The sequence below is a fragment of the Lonchura striata genome, chromosome 9, assembly GCF_050655825.1.
Source record: "Lonchura striata isolate lonStrDom1 chromosome 9, ASM5065582v1, whole genome shotgun sequence".
Lineage (NCBI taxonomy): Eukaryota > Metazoa > Chordata > Aves > Passeriformes > Estrildidae > Lonchura > Lonchura striata.
The window spans coordinates 12,333,208-12,351,890 of NC_140711.1; positions in this window are offsets into that span (position 1 = coordinate 12,333,208).

An 18,683-nucleotide genomic window follows, 5' to 3' on the forward strand; every position below is an offset into this window, starting at 1 on the left:
CTCCCTTGGGTCTATCAGGGCAGCACAAGTTTGAGGTGGGGACAACTTCGGTGTGGGGTCCATCCTTCGATATAAGGATTTTTTGCAGTCAGGGCCAGGGACCCCTGGTCACAACCTTTGGCCATTTTCCCTGGGAAAAAAAACTCAGCAGTCCAGGTTCCTGATGTCAGTTTGTAGGGCTCCCTTGGGTCTATCAGGGCAGCACAAGTTTGAGGTGGGGACAACTTCGGTGTGGGGTCCATCCTTCGATATAAGGATTTTTTGTAGTGAGGCCCCAGCCCAGGGCCAGAGGCCCCTGGGCACATCCTTTTTCCATTTTCCCTGGGAAAGAAAACTCAGCAGTCCAGGTTCCTGATGTCAGTTTGTAGGGCTCCCTTGGGTCTATCAGGGCAGCACAACTTTGAGGAGGGGACAACTTCGGTGTGGGGTCCATCCTTCGATATATGGATTTTTTGCAGTCAGGGCCAGAGGCCCCTGGGCACATCCTTATTCCATGTTCCCTGGGAAAGAAAACTCAGCAGTCCAGGTTCCTGATGTCAGTTTGTAGGGCTCCCTTGGGTCTATCAGGGCAGCACAAGTTTGAGGTGGGGACAACTTTGGTGTGGTGTCCATCCTTCGATATAAGGATTTTTTGCAGTCAGGGCCAGGGGCCCCTGGGCACATCCTTTTTCCATTTTCCCTGGGAAAGAAAACTCAGCAGTCCAGGTTCCTGATGTCAGTTTGTAGGGCTCCCTTGGGTGTATCAGGACAGCACAAGTTTGAGGTGGGGACAACTTCGGTGTGGGGTCCATCCTTCGATATAAGGATTCTTTGCAGTCAGGGCCAGGGGCCCAGGGCCAGGGGCCCCTGGGCACATCCTTTTTCCATTTTCCCTGGGAAAGAAAACTCAGCAGTCCAGGTTCCTGATGTCAGTTTGTAGGGCTCCCTTGGGTCTATCAGGGCAGCACAAGTTTCAGGTGGCGACAAATTCGGTGTGGGGTCCATCCTTCGATATAAGGATTTTTTGCAGTCAGGGCCAGGGGCCCCTGGGCACATCCTTTTTCCATTTTCCCTGGGAAAGAAAACTCAGCAGTCCAGGTTCCTGATGTCAGTTTGTAGGGCTCCCTTGGGTCTATCAGGGCAGCACAAGTTTGAGGAGGGGACAACTTCGGTGTGGGGTCCATCCTTCGATATAAGGATTTTTTGCAGTCAGGGCCAGGGGCCCAGGTCCAGGGGCCCGTGGGCACATCCTTTTTCCATTTTCCCTGGGAAAGAAAACTCAGCAGTCCAGGTTCCTGATGTCAGTTTGTAGGGCTCCCTTGGGTCTATCAGGGCAGCACAAGTTTGAGGTGGGGACAACTTCGGTGTGGGGTCCATCCTTCGATATAAGGATTTTTTGCAGTCAGGGCCAGGGGCCCCTGGGCACAACCTTTGTACATTTTCCCTCGGAAAGAAAACTCAGCAGTCCAGGTTCCTGATGTCAGTTTGTAGGGCTCCCTTGGGTCTATCAGGGCAGCACAAGTTTGAGGTGGGGACAACTTCGGTGTGGGGTCCATCCTTCGATATAAGGATTTTTTGCAGTCAGGGCCAGGGACCCCTGGTCACAACCTTTGGCCATTTTCCCTGGGAAAAAAAACTCAGCAGTCCAGGTTCCTGATGTCAGTTTGTAGGGCTCCCTTGGGTCTATCAGGGCAGCACAAGTTTGAGGTGGGGACAACTTCGGTGTGGGGTCCATCCTTCGATATAAGGATTTTTTGTAGTGAGGCCCCAGCCCAGGGCCAGAGGCCCCTGGGCACATCCTTTTTCCATTTTCCCTGGGAAAGAAAACTCAGCAGTCCAGGTTCCTGATGTCAGTTTGTAGGGCTCCCTTGGGTCTATCAGGGCAGCACAACTTTGAGGAGGGGACAACTTCGGTGTGGGGTCCATCCTTCGATATATGGATTTTTTGCAGTCAGGGCCAGAGGCCCCTGGGCACATCCTTATTCCATTTTCCCTGGGAAAGAAAACTCAGCAGTCCAGGTTCCTGATGTCAGTTTGTAGGGCTCCCTTGGGTGTATCAGGGCAGCACAAGTTTGAGGTGGGGACAACTTCGGTGTGGGGTCCATCCTTCGATATAAGGATTCTTTGCTGTCAGGTCCAGGGGCCCAGGGCCAGGGGCCCCTGGGCACATCCTTTTTCCATTTTCCCTGGGAAAGAAAACTCAGCAGTCCAGGTTCCTGATGTCAGTTTGTAGGGCTCCCTTGGGTGTATCAGGGCAGCACAAGTTTGAGGTGGGGACAACTTCGGTGTGGGGTCCATCCTTCGATATAAGGATTTTTTGCAGTCAGGGCCAGTGGCCCAGGGCCAGGGGCCCCTGGCACATCCTTTTTCCATTTTCCCTGGGAAAGAAAACTCAGCAGTCCAGGTTCCTGATGTCAGTTTGTAGGGCTCCCTTGGGTCTATCAGGGCAGCACAAGTTTGAGGTGGGGAGAACTTCGGTGTGGGGTCCATCCTTCGATATAAGGATTTTTTGCAGTCAGGGCCAGGGACCCCTGGTCACAACCGTTGGCCATTTTCCCTGGGAAAAAAAACTCAGCAGTCCAGGTTCCTGATGTCAGTTTGTAGGGCTCCCTTGGGTCTATCAGGGCAGCACAAGTTTGAGGTGGGGACAACTTCGGTGTGGGGTCCATCCTTCGATATAAGGATTTTTTGTAGTGAGGCCCCAGCCCAGGGCCAGAGGCCCCTGGGCACATCCTTTTTCCATTTTCCCTGGGAAAGAAAACTCAGCAGTCCAGGTTCCTGATGTCAGTTTGTAGGGCTCCCTTGGGTCTATCAGGGCAGCACAAGTTTGAGGTGGGGACAACTTCGGTGTGGGGTCCATCCTTCGATATAAGGATTTTTTGCAGTCAGGGCCAGGGGCCCCTGGGCACAACCTTTGTACATTTTCCCTCGGAAAGAAAACTCAGCAGTCCAGGTTCCTGATGTCAGTTTGTAGGGCTCCCTTGGGTCTATCAGGGCAGCACAAGTTTGAGGTGGGGACAACTTCGGTGTGGGGTCCATCCTTCGATATAAGGATTTTTTGCAGTCAGGGCCAGGGACCCCTGGTCACAACCTTTGGCCATTTTCCCTGGGAAAAAAAACTCAGCAGTCCAGGTTCCTGATGTCAGTTTGTAGGGCTCCCTTGGGTCTATCAGGGCAGCACAAGTTTGAGGTGGGGACAACTTCGGTGTGGGGTCCATCCTTCGATATAAGGATTTTTTGTAGGGAGGCCCCAGCCCAGGGCCAGAGGCCCCTGGGCACATCCTTTTTCCATTTTCCCTGGGAAAGAAAACTCAGCAGTCCAGGTTCCTGATGTCAGTTTGTAGGGCTCCCTTGGGTCTATCAGGGCAGCACAACTTTGAGGAGGGGACAACTTCGGTGTGGGGTCCATCCTTCGATATATGGATTTTTTGCAGTCAGGGCCAGAGGCCCCTGGGCACATCCTTATTCCATTTTCCCTGGGAAAGAAAACTCAGCAGTCCAGGTTCCTGATGTCAGTTTGTAGGGCTCCCTTGGGTGTATCAGGGCAGCACAAGTTTGAGGTGGGGACAACTTCGGTGTGGGGTCCATCCTTCGATATAAGGATTCTTTGCTGTCAGGTCCAGGGGCCCAGGGCCAGGGGCCCCTGGGCACATCCTTTTTCCATTTTCCCTGGGAAAGAAAACTCAGCAGTCCAGGTTCCTGATGTCAGTTTGTAGGGCTCCCTTGGGTGTATCAGGGCAGCACAAGTTTGAGGTGGGGACAACTTCGGTGTGGGGTCCATCCTTCGATATAAGGATTTTTTGCAGTCAGGGCCAGTGGCCCAGGGCCAGGGGCCCCTGGCACATCCTTTTTCCATTTTCCCTGGGAAAGAAAACTCAGCAGTCCAGGTTCCTGATGTCAGTTTGTAGGGCTCCCTTGGGTCTATCAGGGCAGCACAAGTTTGAGGTGGGGACAACTTCGGTGTGGGGTCCATCCTTCGATATAAGGATTTTTTGCAGTCAGGGCCAGTGGCCCAGGGCCAGGGGCCCCTGGCACATCCTTTTTCCATTTTCCCTGGGAAAGAAAACTCAGCAGTCCAGGTTCCTGATGTCAGTTTGTAGGGCTCCCTTGGGTCTATCAGGGCAGCACAAGTTTGAGGTGGGGAGAACTTCGGTGTGGGGTCCATCCTTCAATATATGGATTTTTTGCAGTCAGGGCCAGGGGCCCCTGGGCACATCCTTTTTCCATTTTCCCTGGGAAAGAAAACTCAGCAGTCCAGGTTCCTGATGTCAGTTTGTAGGGCTCCCTTGGGTGTATCAGGACAGCACAAGTTTGAGGTGGGGACAACTTCGGTGTGGGGTCCATCCTTCGATATAAGGATTTTTTGCAGTCAGGGCCAGGGACCCCTGGTCACAACCTTTGGCCATTTTCCCTGGGAAAAAAAACTCAGCAGTCCAGGTTCCTGATGTCAGTTTGTAGGGCTCCCTTGGGTCTATCACGGCAGCACAAGTTTGAGGTGGGGACAACTTCGGTGTGGGGTCCATCCTTCGATATAAGGATTTTTTGCAGTCAGGGCCAGTGGCCCAGGGCCAGGGGCCCCTGGCACATCCTTTTTCCATTTTCCCTGGGAAAGAAAACTCAGCAGTCCAGGTTCCTGATGTCAGTTTGTAGGGCTCCCTTGGGTCTATCAGCGTAGGACAAGTTTGAGGTGGGGACAACTTCGGTGTGGGGTCCATCCTTCGATATAAGGATTTTTTGGAGTCAGGGCCAGGGGCCCCTGGGCACATCCTTTTTCCATTTTCCCTGGGAAAGAAAACTCAGCAGTCCAGGTTCCTGATGTCAGTTTGTAGGGCTCCCTTGGGTCTATCAGGGCAGCACAAGTTTGAGGTGGGGACAACTTCGGTGTGGGGTCCATCCTTCGATATAAGGATTTTTTGCAGTCAGGGCCAGGGGCCCCTGGGCACAACCTTTTTCCATTTTCCCTGGGAAAGAAAACTCAGCAGTCCAGGTTCCTGATGTCAGTTTGTAGGGTTCCCTTGGGTCTATCAGGGCAGCACAAGTTTGAGGTGGGGACAACTTCGGTCTGGGGTCCATCCTTCGATATAAGGATTTTTTGCAATGAGGTCCCAGCCCAGGTCCAGGGGCCCGTGGGCACATCCTTTTTCCATTTTCCCTGGGAAAGAAAACTCAGCAGTCCAGGTTCCTGATGTCAGTTTGTAAGTCTCCCTTGGGTCTATCAGGGCAGCACAAGTTTGAGGTGGGGACAACTTCGGTGTGGGGTCCATCCTTTGATATAAGGATTTTTGCAGTCAGGGCCAGGGACCCCTGGGCACAACCTTTGGCCATTTTCCCTGGGAAAGAAAACTCAGCAGTCCAGGTTCCTGATGTCAGTTTGTGGGGTTCCCTTGGGTCTATCAGGGCAGCACAAGTCTGAGGTGGGGACAACTTCGGTGTTGGGTCCATCCTTCGATATAAGGATTTTTTGCAGTCAGGGCCAGGGGCCCCTGTGCACATCCTTTTTCCATTTTCCCTGGGAAAGAAAACTCAGCAGTCCAGGTTCCTGATGTCAGTTTGTAGGGCTCCCTTGGGTCTATCAGGGCAGCACAAGTTTGAGGTGGGGACAACTTCGGTGTGGGGTCCATCCTTCGATATAAGGATTTTTTGCAGTCAGGGCCAGGGTCCCAGGGCCAGGGGCCCCTGGCACATCCTTTTTCCATTTTCCCTGGGAAAGAAAACTCAGCAGTCCAGGTTCCTGATGTCAGTTTGTAGGGCTCCCTTGGGTCTATCAGCGTAGGACAAGTTTGAGGTGGGGACAACTTCGGTGTGGGGTCCATCCTTCGATATAAGGATTTTTTGCAGTCAGGGCCAGGGGCCCCTGGGCACATCCTTTTTCCATTTTCCCTGGGAAAGAAAACTCAGCAGTCCAGGTTCCTGATGTCAGTTTGTAGGGCTCCCTTGGGTCTATCAGGGCAGCACAAGTTTGAGGTGGGGACAACTTCGGTGTGGGGTCCATCCTTCGATATAAGGATTTTTTGCAGTCAGGGCCAGGGGCCCCTGGGCACATCCTTTTTCCATTTTCCCTGGGAAAGAAAACTCAGCAGTCCAGGTTCCTGATGTCAGTTTGTAAGGCTCCCTTGGGTCTATCAGGGCAGCACAAGTTTCAGGAGGAGACAACTTCGGTGTGGGGTCCATCCTTTGATATAAGGATTTTTTGCAGTCAGGGCCAGGGACCCCTGGGCACAACCTTTGGACATTTTCCCTGGGAAAGAAAACTCAGCAGTCCAGGTTCCTGATGTCAGTTTGTAGGGCTCCCTTGGGTCTATCAGGGCAGCACAAGTTTGAGGTGGGGACAACTTCGGTGTGGGGTCCATCCTTCAATATAAGGATTTTTTGTAGTGAGGCCCCAGCCCAGGGCCAGGGGCCCCTGGGCACATCCTTTTTCCATTTTCCCTGGGAAAGAAAACTCAGCAGTCCAGGTTCCTGATGTCAGTTTGTAGGGCTCCCTTGGGTCTATCAGGGCAGCACAAGTTTGAGGTGGGGACAACTTTGGTGTGGGGTCCATCCTTCGATATAAGGATTTTTTGCAGTCAGGGCCAGGGGCCCCTGGGCACATCCTTTTTCCATTTTCCCTGGGAAAGAAAACTCAGCAGTCCAGGTTCCTGATGTCAGTTTGTAGGGCTCCCTTGGGTCTATCAGGGCAGCACAAGTTTGAGGTGGGGACAACTTTGGTGTGGGGTCCATCCTTCGATATAAGGATTTTTTGCAGTCAGGGCCAGGGGCCCCTGGGCACATCCTTTTTCCATTTTCCCTGGGAAAGAAAACTCAGCAGTCCAGGTTCCTGATGTCAGTTTGTAGGGCTCCCTTGGGTGTATCAGGACAGCACAAGTTTGAGGTGGGGACAACTTCGGTGTGGGGTCCATCCTTCGATATAAGGATTTTTTGCAGTCAGGGCCAGGGGCCCAGGGCCAGGGGCCCCTGGGCACATCCTTTTTCCATTTTCCCTGGGAAAGAAAACTCAGCAGTCCAGGTTCCTGATGTCAGTTTGTAGGGCTCCCTTGGGTCTATCAGGGCAGCACAAGTTTCAGGTGGGGACAACTTCGGTGTGGGGTCCATCCTTCGATATAAGGATTTTTTGCAGTCAGGGCCAGGGGCCCCTGGGCACATCCTTTTTCCATTTTCCCTGGCAAAGAAAACTCAGCAGTCCAGGTTCCTGATGTCAGTTTGTAGGGCTCCCTTGGGTCTATCATGGCAGCACAAGTTTGAGGAGGGGACAACTTCGGTGTGGGGTCCATCCTTCGATATAAGGATTTTTTGCAGTCAGGGCCAGGAGCCCAGGGCCAGGGGCCCCTGGGCACATCCTTTTTCCATTTTCCCTGGGAAAGAAAACTCAGCAGTCCAGGTTCCTGATGTCAGTTTGTAGGGCTCCCTTGGGTCTATCAGGGCAGCACAAGTTTCAGGAGGAGACAACTTCGGTGTGGGGTCCATCCTTTGATATAAGGATTTTTTGCAGTCAGGGCCAGGGACCCCTGGGCACAACCTTTGGACATTTTCCCTGGGAAAGAAAACTCAGCAGTCCAGCTTCCTGATGTCAGTTTGTAGGGCTCCCTTGGGTCTATCAGGGCAGCACAAGTTTGAGGTGGGGACAACTTCGGTGTGGGGTCCATCCTTCGATATAAGGATTTTTTGCAGTCAGGGCCAGGGACCCCTGGTCACAACCTTTGGCCATTTTCCCTGGGAAAGAAAACTCAGCAGTCCAGGTTCCTGATGTCAGTTTGTAGGGCTCCCTTGGGTCTATCAGGGCAGCACATGTTTGAGGTGGGGACAACTTCGGTGTGGGGTCCATCCTTCGATATAAGGATTTTTTGTAGTGAGGCCCCAGCCCAGGGCCAGGGGCCCCTGGGCACATCCTTTTTCCATTTTCCCTGGGAAAGAAAACTCAGCAGTCCAGGTTCCTGATGTCAGTTTGTAGGGCTCCCTTGGGTCTATCAGGGCAGCACAAGTTTGAGGTGGGGACAACTTTGGTGTGGGGTCCATCCTTCGATATAAGGATTTTTTGCAGTCAGGGCCAGGGGCCCCTGGGCACATCCTTTTTCCATTTTCCCTGGGAAAGAAAACTCAGCAGTCCAGGTTCCTGATGTCAGTTTGTAGGGCTCCCTTGGGTCTATCATGGCAGCACAAGTTTGAGGAGGGGACAACTTCGGTGTGGGGTCCATCCTTCGATATAAGGATTTTTTGCAGTCAGGGCCCGGAGCCCAGGGCCAGGGGCCCCTGGGCACATCCTTTTTCCATTTTCCCTGGGAAAGAAAACTCAGCAGTCCAGGTTCCTGATGTCAGTTTGTAGGGCTCCCTTGGGTCTATCAGGGCAGCACAAGTTTCAGGTGGCGACAACTTCGGTGTGGGGTCCATCCTTCGATATACGGATTTTTTGCAGTCAGGGCCAGGGGCCCCTGGGCACATCCTTTTTCCATTTTCCCTGGGAAAGAAAACTCAGCAGTCCAGGTTCCTGATGTCAGTTTGTAGGGCTCCCTTGGGTGTATCAGGGCAGCACAAGTTTGAGGTGGGGACAACTTCGGTGTGGGGTCCATCCTTCGATATAAGGATTTTTTGCAGTCAGGGCCAGGGACCCCTGGTCACAACCTTTGGCCATTTTCCCTGGGAAAGAAAACTCAGCAGTCCAGGTTCCTGATGTCAGTTTGTAGGGCTCCCTTGGGTCTATCAGGGCAGCACATGTTTGAGGTGGGGACAACTTCGGTGTGGGGTCCATCCTTCGATATAAGGATTTTTTGTAGTGAGGCCCCAGCCCAGGGCCAGGGGCCCCTGGGCACATCCTTTTTCCATTTTCCCTGGGAAAGAAAACTCAGCAGTCCAGGTTCCTGATGTCAGTTTGTAGGGCTCCCTTGGGTCTATCAGGGCAGCACAAGTTTGAGGTGGGGACAACTTTGGTGTGGTGTCCATCCTTCGATATAAGGATTTTTTGCAGTCAGGGCCAGGGGCCCCTGGGCACATCCTTTTTCCATTTTCCCTGGGAAAGAAAACTCAGCAGTCCAGGTTCCTGATGTCAGTTTGTAGGGCTCCCTTGGGTGTATCAGGACAGCACAAGTTTGAGGTGGGGACAACTTCGGTGTGGGGTCCATCCTTCGATATAAGGATTCTTTGCAGTCAGGGCCAGGGGCCCAGGGCCAGGGGCCCCTGGGCACATCCTTTTTCCATTTTCCCTGGGAAAGAAAACTCAGCAGTCCAGGTTCCTGATGTCAGTTTGTAGGGCTCCCTTGGGTCTATCAGGGCAGCACAAGTTTCAGGTGGCGACAAATTCGGTGTGGGGTCCATCCTTCGATATAAGGATTTTTTGCAGTCAGGGCCAAGGGCCCCTGGGCACATCCTTTTTCCATTTTCCCTGGGAAAGAAAACTCAGCAGTCCAGGTTCCTGATGTCAGTTTGTAGGGCTCCCTTGGGTCTATCAGGGCAGCACAAGTTTGAGGAGGGGACAACTTCGGTGTGGGGTCCATCCTTCGATATAAGGATTTTTTGCAGTCAGGGCCAGGGGCCCAGGGCCAGGGGCCCCTGGGCACATCCTTTTTCCATTTTCCCTGGGAAAGAAAACTCAGCAGTCCAGGTTCCTGATGTCAGTTTGTAGGGCTCCCTTGGGTCTATCAGGGCAGCACAAGTTTGAGGTGGGGACAACTTCGGTGTGGGGTCCATCCTTCGATATAAGGATTTTTTGCAGTCAGGGCCAGGGGCCCCTGGGCACAACCTTTGTACATTTTCCCTCGGAAAGAAAACTCAGCAGTCCAGGTTCCTGATGTCAGTTTGTAGGGCTCCCTTGGGTCTATCAGGGCAGCACAAGTTTGAGGTGGGGACAACTTCGGTGTGGGGTCCATCCTTCGATATAAGGATTTTTTGCAGTCAGGGCCAGGGACCCCTGGTCACAACCTTTGGCCATTTTCCCTGGGAAAAAAAACTCAGCAGTCCAGGTTCCTGATGTCAGTTTGTAGGGCTCCCTTGGGTCTATCAGGGCAGCACAAGTTTGAGGTGGGGACAACTTCGGTGTGGGGTCCATCCTTCGATATAAGGATTTTTTGTAGTGAGGCCCCAGCCCAGGGCCAGAGGCCCCTGGGCACATCCTTTTTCCATTTTCCCTGGGAAAGAAAACTCAGCAGTCCAGGTTCCTGATGTCAGTTTGTAGGGCTCCCTTGGGTCTATCAGGGCAGCACAACTTTGAGGAGGGGACAACTTCGGTGTGGGGTCCATCCTTCGATATATGGATTTTTTGCAGTCAGGGCCAGAGGCCCCTGGGCACATCCTTATTCCATTTTCCCTGGGAAAGAAAACTCAGCAGTCCAGGTTCCTGATGTCAGTTTGTAGGGCTCCCTTGGGTGTATCAGGGCAGCACAAGTTTGAGGTGGGGACAACTTCGGTGTGGGGTCCATCCTTCGATATAAGGATTCTTTGCTGTCAGGTCCAGGGGCCCAGGGCCAGGGGCCCCTGGGCACATCCTTTTTCCATTTTCCCTGGGAAAGAAAACTCAGCAGTCCAGGTTCCTGATGTCAGTTTGTAGGGCTCCCTTGGGTGTATCAGGGCAGCACAAGTTTGAGGTGGGGACAACTTCGGTGTGGGGTCCATCCTTCGATATAAGGATTTTTTGCAGTCAGGGCCAGTGGCCCAGGGCCAGGGGCCCCTGGCACATCCTTTTTCCATTTTCCCTGGGAAAGAAAACTCAGCAGTCCAGGTTCCTGATGTCAGTTTGTAGGGCTCCCTTGGGTCTATCAGGGCAGCACAAGTTTGAGGTGGGGAGAACTTCGGTGTGGGGTCCATCCTTCGATATAAGGATTTTTTGCAGTCAGGGCCAGGGACCCCTGGTCACAACCGTTGGCCATTTTCCCTGGGAAAAAAAACTCAGCAGTCCAGGTTCCTGATGTCAGTTTGTAGGGCTCCCTTGGGTCTATCAGGGCAGCACAAGTTTGAGGTGGGGACAACTTCGGTGTGGGGTCCATCCTTCGATATAAGGATTTTTTGTAGTGAGGCCCCAGCCCAGGGCCAGAGGCCCCTGGGCACATCCTTTTTCCATTTTCCCTGGGAAAGAAAACTCAGCAGTCCAGGTTCCTGATGTCAGTTTGTAGGGCTCCCTTGGGTCTATCAGGGCAGCACAACCTTCAGGAGGACACAACTTCGGTGTGGGGTCCGTCCTTCGATATATGGATTTTTTGCAGTCAGGGCCAGAGGCCCCTGGGCACATCCTTATTCCATTTTCCCTGGGAAAGAAAACTCAGCAGTCCAGGTTCCTGATGTCAGTTTGTAGGGCTCCCTTGGGTCTATCAGGGCAGCACAAGTTTGAGGTGGGGACAACTTCGGTGTGGGGTCCATCCTTCGATATAAGGATTTTTTGCAGTCAGGGCCAGTGGCCCAGGGCCAGGGGCCCCTGGCACATCCTTTTTCCATTTTCCCTGGGAAAGAAAACTCAGCAGTCCAGGTTCCTGATGTCAGTTTGTAGGGCTCCCTTGGGTCTATCAGGGCAGCACAAGTTTGAGGTGGGGAGAACTTCGGTGTGGGGTCCATCCTTCAATATATGGATTTTTTGCAGTCAGGGCCAGGGGCCCCTGGGCACATCCTTTTTCCATTTTCCCTGGGAAAGAAAACTCAGCAGTCCAGGTTCCTGATGTCAGTTTGTAGGGCTCCCTTGGGTGTATCAGGACAGCACAAGTTTGAGGTGGGGACAACTTCGGTGTGGGGTCCATCCTTCGATATAAGGATTTTTTGCAGTCAGGGCCAGGGACCCCTGGTCACAACCTTTGGCCATTTTCCCTGGGAAAAAAAACTCAGCAGTCCAGGTTCCTGATGTCAGTTTGTAGGGCTCCCTTGGGTCTATCACGGCAGCACAAGTTTGAGGTGGGGACAACTTCGGTGTGGGGTCCATCCTTCGATATAAGGATTTTTTGCAGTCAGGGCCAGTGGCCCAGGGCCAGGGGCCCCTGGCACATCCTTTTTCCATTTTCCCTGGGAAAGAAAACTCAGCAGTCCAGGTTCCTGATGTCAGTTTGTAGGGCTCCCTTGGGTCTATCAGCGTAGGACAAGTTTGAGGTGGGGACAACTTCGGTGTGGGGTCCATCCTTCGATATAAGGATTTTTTGCAGTCAGGGCCAGGGGCCCCTGGGCACATCCTTTTTCCATTTTCCCTGGGAAAGAAAACTCAGCAGTCCAGGTTCCTGATGTCAGTTTGTAGGGCTCCCTTGGGTCTATCAGGGCAGCACAAGTTTGAGGTGGGGACAACTTCGGTGTGGGGTCCATCCTTCGATATAAGGATTTTTTGCAGTCAGGGCCAGGGGCCCCTGGGCACAACCTTTTTCCATTTTCCCTGGGAAAGAAAACTCAGCAGTCCAGGTTCCTGATGTCAGTTTGTAGGGTTCCCTTGGGTCTATCAGGGCAGCACAAGTTTGAGGTGGGGACAACTTCGGTCTGGGGTCCATCCTTCGATATAAGGATTTTTTGCAATGAGGTCCCAGCCCAGGTCCAGGGGCCCCTGGGCACATCCTTTTTCCATTTTCCCTGGGAAAGAAAACTCAGCAGTCCAGGTTCCTGATGTCAGTTTGTAGGGCTCCCTTGGGTCTATCAGCGTAGGACAAGTTTGAGGTGGGGACAACTTCGGTGTGGGGTCCATCCTTTGATATAAGGATTTTTGCAGTCAGGGCCAGGGACCCCTGGGCACAACCTTTGGCCATTTTCCCTGGGAAAGAAAACTCAGCAGTCCAGGTTCCTGATGTCAGTTTGTGGGGTTCCCTTGGGTCTATCAGGGCAGCACAAGTCTGAGGTGGGGACAACTTCGGTGTTGGGTCCATCCTTCGATATAAGGATTTTTTGCAGTCAGGGCCAGGGGCCCCTGTGCACATCCTTTTTCCATTTTCCCTGGGAAAGAAAACTCAGCAGTCCAGGTTCCTGATGTCAGTTTGTAGGGCTCCCTTGGGTCTATCAGGGCAGCACAAGTTTGAGGTGGGGACAACTTCGGTGTGGGGTCCATCCTTCGATATAAGGATTTTTTGCAGTCAGGGCCAGGGTCCCAGGGCCAGGGGCCCCTGGCACATCCTTTTTCCATTTTCCCTGGGAAAGAAAACTCAGCAGTCCAGGTTCCTGATGTCAGTTTGTAGGGCTCCCTTGGGTCTATCAGCGTAGGACAAGTTTGAGGTGGGGACAACTTCGGTGTGGGGTCCATCCTTCGATATAAGGATTTTTTGCAGTCAGGGCCAGGGGCCCCTGGGCACATCCTTTTTCCATTTTCCCTGGGAAAGAAAACTCAGCAGTCCAGGTTCCTGATGTCAGTTTGTAGGGCTCCCTTGGGTCTATCAGGGCAGCACAAGTTTGAGGTGGGGACAACTTCGGTGTGGGGTCCATCCTTCGATATAAGGATTTTTTGCAGTCAGGGCCAGGGGCCCCTGGGCACATCCTTTTTCCATTTTCCCTGGGAAAGAAAACTCAGCAGTCCAGGTTCCTGATGTCAGTTTGTAAGGCTCCCTTGGGTCTATCAGGGCAGCACAAGTTTCAGGAGGAGACAACTTCGGTGTGGGGTCCATCCTTTGATATAAGGATTTTTTGCAGTCAGGGCCAGGGACCCCTGGGCACAACCTTTGGACATTTTCCCTGGGAAAGAAAACTCAGCAGTCCAGGTTCCTGATGTCAGTTTGTAGGGCTCCCTTGGGTCTATCAGGGCAGCACAAGTTTGAGGTGGGGACAACTTCGGTGTGGGGTCCATCCTTCAATATAAGGATTTTTTGTAGTGAGGCCCCAGCCCAGGGCCAGGGGCCCCTGGGCACATCCTTTTTCCATTTTCCCTGGGAAAGAAAACTCAGCAGTCCAGGTTCCTGATGTCAGTTTGTAGGGCTCCCTTGGGTCTATCAGGGCAGCACAAGTTTGAGGTGGGGACAACTTTGGTGTGGGGTCCATCCTTCGATATAAGGATTTTTTGCAGTCAGGGCCAGGGGCCCCTGGGCACATCCTTTTTCCATTTTCCCTGGGAAAGAAAACTCAGCAGTCCAGGTTCCTGATGTCAGTTTGTAGGGCTCCCTTGGGTCTATCAGGGCAGCACAAGTTTGAGGTGGGGACAACTTTGGTGTGGGGTCCATCCTTCGATATAAGGATTTTTTGCAGTCAGGGCCAGGGGCCCCTGGGCACATCCTTTTTCCATTTTCCCTGGGAAAGAAAACTCAGCAGTCCAGGTTCCTGATGTCAGTTTGTAGGGCTCCCTTGGGTGTATCAGGACAGCACAAGTTTGAGGTGGGGACAACTTCGGTGTGGGGTCCATCCTTCGATATAAGGATTTTTTGCAGTCAGGGCCAGGGGCCCAGGGCCAGGGGCCCCTGGGCACATCCTTTTTCCATTTTCCCTGGGAAAGAAAACTCAGCAGTCCAGGTTCCTGATGTCAGTTTGTAGGGCTCCCTTGGGTCTATCAGGGCAGCACAAGTTTCAGGTGGCGACAACTTCGGTGTGGGGTCCATCCTTCGATATAAGGATTTTTTGCAGTCAGGGCCAGGGGCCCCTGGGCACATCCTTTTTCCATTTTCCCTGGCAAAGAAAACTCAGCAGTCCAGGTTCCTGATGTCAGTTTGTAGGGCTCCCTTGGGTCTATCATGGCAGCACAAGTTTGAGGAGGGGACAACTTCGGTGTGGGGTCCATCCTTCGATATAAGGATTTTTTGCAGTCAGGGCCAGGAGCCCAGGGCCAGGGGCCCCTGGGCACATCCTTTTTCCATTTTCCCTGGGAAAGAAAACTCAGCAGTCCAGGTTCCTGATGTCAGTTTGTAGGGCTCCCTTGGGTCTATCAGGGCAGCACAAGTTTCAGGTGGCGACAACTTCGGTGTGGGGTCCATCCTTCGATATAAGGATTTTTTGCAGTCAGGGCCAGGGGCCCCTGGGCACATCCTTTTTCCATTTTCCCTGGGAAAGAAAACTCAGCAGTCCAGGTTCCTGATGTCAGTTTGTAGGGCTCCCTTGGGTCTATCAGGGCAGCACAAGTTTGAGGTGGGGACAACTTCGGTGTGGGGTCCATCCTTCGATATAAGGATTTTTTGCAGTCAGGGCCAGGGACCCCTGGTCACAACCTTTGGCCATTTTCCCTGGGAAAGAAAACTCAGCAGTCCAGGTTCCTGATGTCAGTTTGTAGGGCTCCCTTGGGTCTATCAGGGCAGCACATGTTTGAGGTGGGGACAACTTCGGTGTGGGGTCCATCCTTCGATATAAGGATTTTTTGTAGTGAGGCCCCAGCCCAGGGCCAGGGGCCCCTGGGCACATCCTTTTTCCATTTTCCCTGGGAAAGAAAACTCAGCAGTCCAGGTTCCTGATGTCAGTTTGTAGGGCTCCCTTGGGTCTATCAGGGCAGCACAAGTTTGAGGTGGGGACAACTTTGGTGTGGGGTCCATCCTTCGATATAAGGATTTTTTGCAGTCAGGGCCAGGGGCCCCTGGGCACATCCTTTTTCCATTTTCCCTGGGAAAGAAAACTCAGCAGTCCAGGTTCCTGATGTCAGTTTGTAGGGCTCCCTTGGGTGTATCAGGACAGCACAAGTTTGAGGTGGGGACAACTTCCGTGTGGGGTCCATCCTTCGATATAAGGATTTTTTGCAGTCAGGGCCAGGGGCCCAGGGCCAGGGGCCCCTGGGCACATCCTTTTTCCATTTTCCCTGGGAAAGAAAACTCAGCAGTCCAGGTTCCTGATGTCAGTTTGTAGGGCTCCCTTGGGTCTATCAGGGCAGCACAAGTTTCAGGTGGCGACAACTTCGGTGTGGGGTCCATCCTTCGATATAAGGATTTTTTGCAGTCAGGGCCAGGGGCCCCTGGGCACATCCTTTTTCCATTTTCCCTGGGAAAGAAAACTCAGCAGTCCAGGTTCCTGATGTCAGTTTGTAGGGCTCCCTTGGGTCTATCAGGGCAGCACAAGTTTGAGGAGGGGACAACTTCGGTGTGGGGTCCATCCTTCGATATAAGGATTTTTTGCAGTCAGGGCCAGGGGCCCAGGGCCAGGGGCCCCTGGGCACATCCTTTTTCCATTTTCCCTGGGAAAGAAAACTCAGCAGTCCAGGTTCCTGATGTCAGTTTGTAGGGCTCCCTTGGGTCTATCAGGGCAGCACAAGTTTCAGGTGGCGACAACTTCGGTGTGGGGTCCATCCTTCGATATAAGGATTTTTTGCAGTCAGGGCCAGGGACCCCTGGTCACAACCGTTGGCCATTTTCCCTGGGAAAAAAAACTCAGCAGTCCAGGTTCCTGATGTCAGTTTGTAGGGCTCCCTTGGGTCTATCAGGGCAGCACAAGTTTGAGGTGGGGACAACTTCGGTGTGGGGTCCATCCTTCGATATAAGGATTTTTTGTAGTGAGGCCCCAGCCCAGGGCCAGAGGCCCCTGGGCACATCCTTTTTCCATTTTCCCTGGGAAAGAAAACTCAGCAGTCCAGGTTCCTGATGTCAGTTTGTAGGGCTCCCTTGGGTCTATCAGGGCAGCAAAACTTTGAGGAGGGGACAACTTCGGTGTGGGGTCCATCCTTCGATATATGGATTTTTTGCAGTCAGGGCCAGAGGCCCCTGGGCACATCCTTATTCCATTTTCCCTGGGAAAGAAAACTCAGCAGTCCAGGTTCCTGATGTCAGTTTGTAGGGCTCCCTTGGGTCTATCAGGGCAGCACAAGTTTGAGGTGGGGACAACTTCGGTGTGGGGTCCATCCTTCGATATAAGGATTTTTTGCAGTCAGGGCCAGTGGCCCAGGGCCAGGGGCCCCTGGCACATCCTTTTTCCATTTTCCCTGGGAAAGAAAACTCAGCAGTCCAGGTTCCTGATGTCAGTTTGTAGGGCTCCCTTGGGTCTATCAGGGCAGCACAAGTTTGAGGTGGGGAGAACTTCGGTGTGGGGTCCATCCTTCAATATAAGGATTTTTTGCAGTCAGGGCCAGGGGCCCCTGGGCACATCCTTTTTCCATTTTCCCTGGGAAAGAAAACTCAGCAGTCCAGGTTCCTGATGTCAGTTTGTAGGGCTCCCTTGGGTGTATCAGGACAGCACAAGTTTGAGGTGGGGACAACTTCGGTGTGGGGTCCATCCTTCGATATAAGGATTTTTTGCAGTCAGGGCCAGGGACCCCTGGTCACAACCTTTGGCCATTTTCCCTGGGAAAAAAAACTCAGCAGTCCAGGTTCCTGATGTCAGTTTGTAGGGCTCCCTTGGGTCTATCAGGGCAGCACAAGTTTGAGGTGGGGACAACTTCGGTGTGGGGTCCATCCTTCGATATAAGGATTTTTTGTAGTGAGGCCCCAGCCCAGGGCCAGAGGCCCCTGGGCACATCCTTTTTCCATTTTCCCTGGGAAAGAAAACTCAGCAGTCCAGGTTCCTGATGTCAGTTTGTAGGGCTCCCTTGGGTCTATCAGGGCAGCACAAGTTTGAGGTGGGGACAACTTCGGTGTGGGGTCCATCCTTCGATATATGGATTTTTTGCAGTCAGGGCCAGAGGCCCCTGGGCACATCCTTATTCCATTTTCCCTGGGTAAGAAAACTCAGCAGTCCAGGTTCCTGATGTCAGTTTGTAGGGCTCCCTTGGGTCTATCAGGGCAGCACAAGTTTGAGGTGGGGACAACTTCGGTGTGGGGTCCATCCTTCGATATAAGGATTTTTTGCAGTCAGGGCCAGTGGCCCAGGGCCAGGCGCCCCTGGCACATCCTTTTTCCATTTTCCCTGGGAAAGAAAACTCAGCAGTCCAGGTTCCTGATGTCAGTTTGTAGGGCTCCCTTGGGTCTATCAGGGCAGCACAAGTTTGAGGTGGGGACAACTTCGGTGTGGGGTCCATCCTTCAATATAAGGATTTTTTGCAGTCAGGGCCAGGGGCCCCTGGGCACAACCTTTGGACATTTTCCCTCGGAAAGAAAACTCAGCAGTCCAGGTTCCTGATGTCAGTTTGTAGGGCTCCCTTGGGTGTATCAGGACAGAACAAGTTTGAGGTGGGGACAACTTCGGTGTGGGGTCCATCCTTCGATATATGGATTCTTTGCAGTGAGGCCCCAGCCCAGTTCCAGAGGCCCCTGGGCACATCCTTTTTCCATTTTCCCTGGGAAAGAAAACTCAGCAGTCCAGGTTCCTGATGTCAGTTTGTAGGGCTCCCTTGGGTCTATCAGGGCAGCACAAGTTTGAGGTGGAGACAACTTCGGTGTGGGGTCCATCCTTCGATATAAGGATTTTTTGCAGTCAGGGCCAGGGGCCCCTGGGCACATCCTTTTTCCATTTTCCCTGGGAAAGAAAACTCAGCAGTCCAGGTTCCTGATGTCAGTTTGTAGGGCTCCCTTGGGTCTATAGGGCAGCACAAGTTTGAGGTGGGGACAACTTCGGTGTGGGTTCCATCCTTCGATATAAGGATTTTTTGCAGTGAGGCCCCAGCCCAGGGCCAGGGGCCCCTGGGCACATCCTTTTTCCATTTTCCCTGGGAAAGAAAACTCAGCAGTCCAGGTTCCTGATGTCAGTTTGTAGGGCTCCCTTGGGTCTATCAGGGCAGCACAAGTTTGAGGTGGGGACAACTTCGGTGTGGGGTCCATCCTTCGATATAAGGATTTTTTGTAGTGAGGCCCCAGCCCAGGGCCAGAGGCCCCTGGGCACATCCTTTTTCCATTTTCCCTGGGAAAGAAAACTCAGCAGTCCAGGTTCCTGATGTCAGTTTGTAGGGCTCCCTTGGGTCTATCAGGGCAGCACAACTTTGAGGAGGGGACAACTTCGGT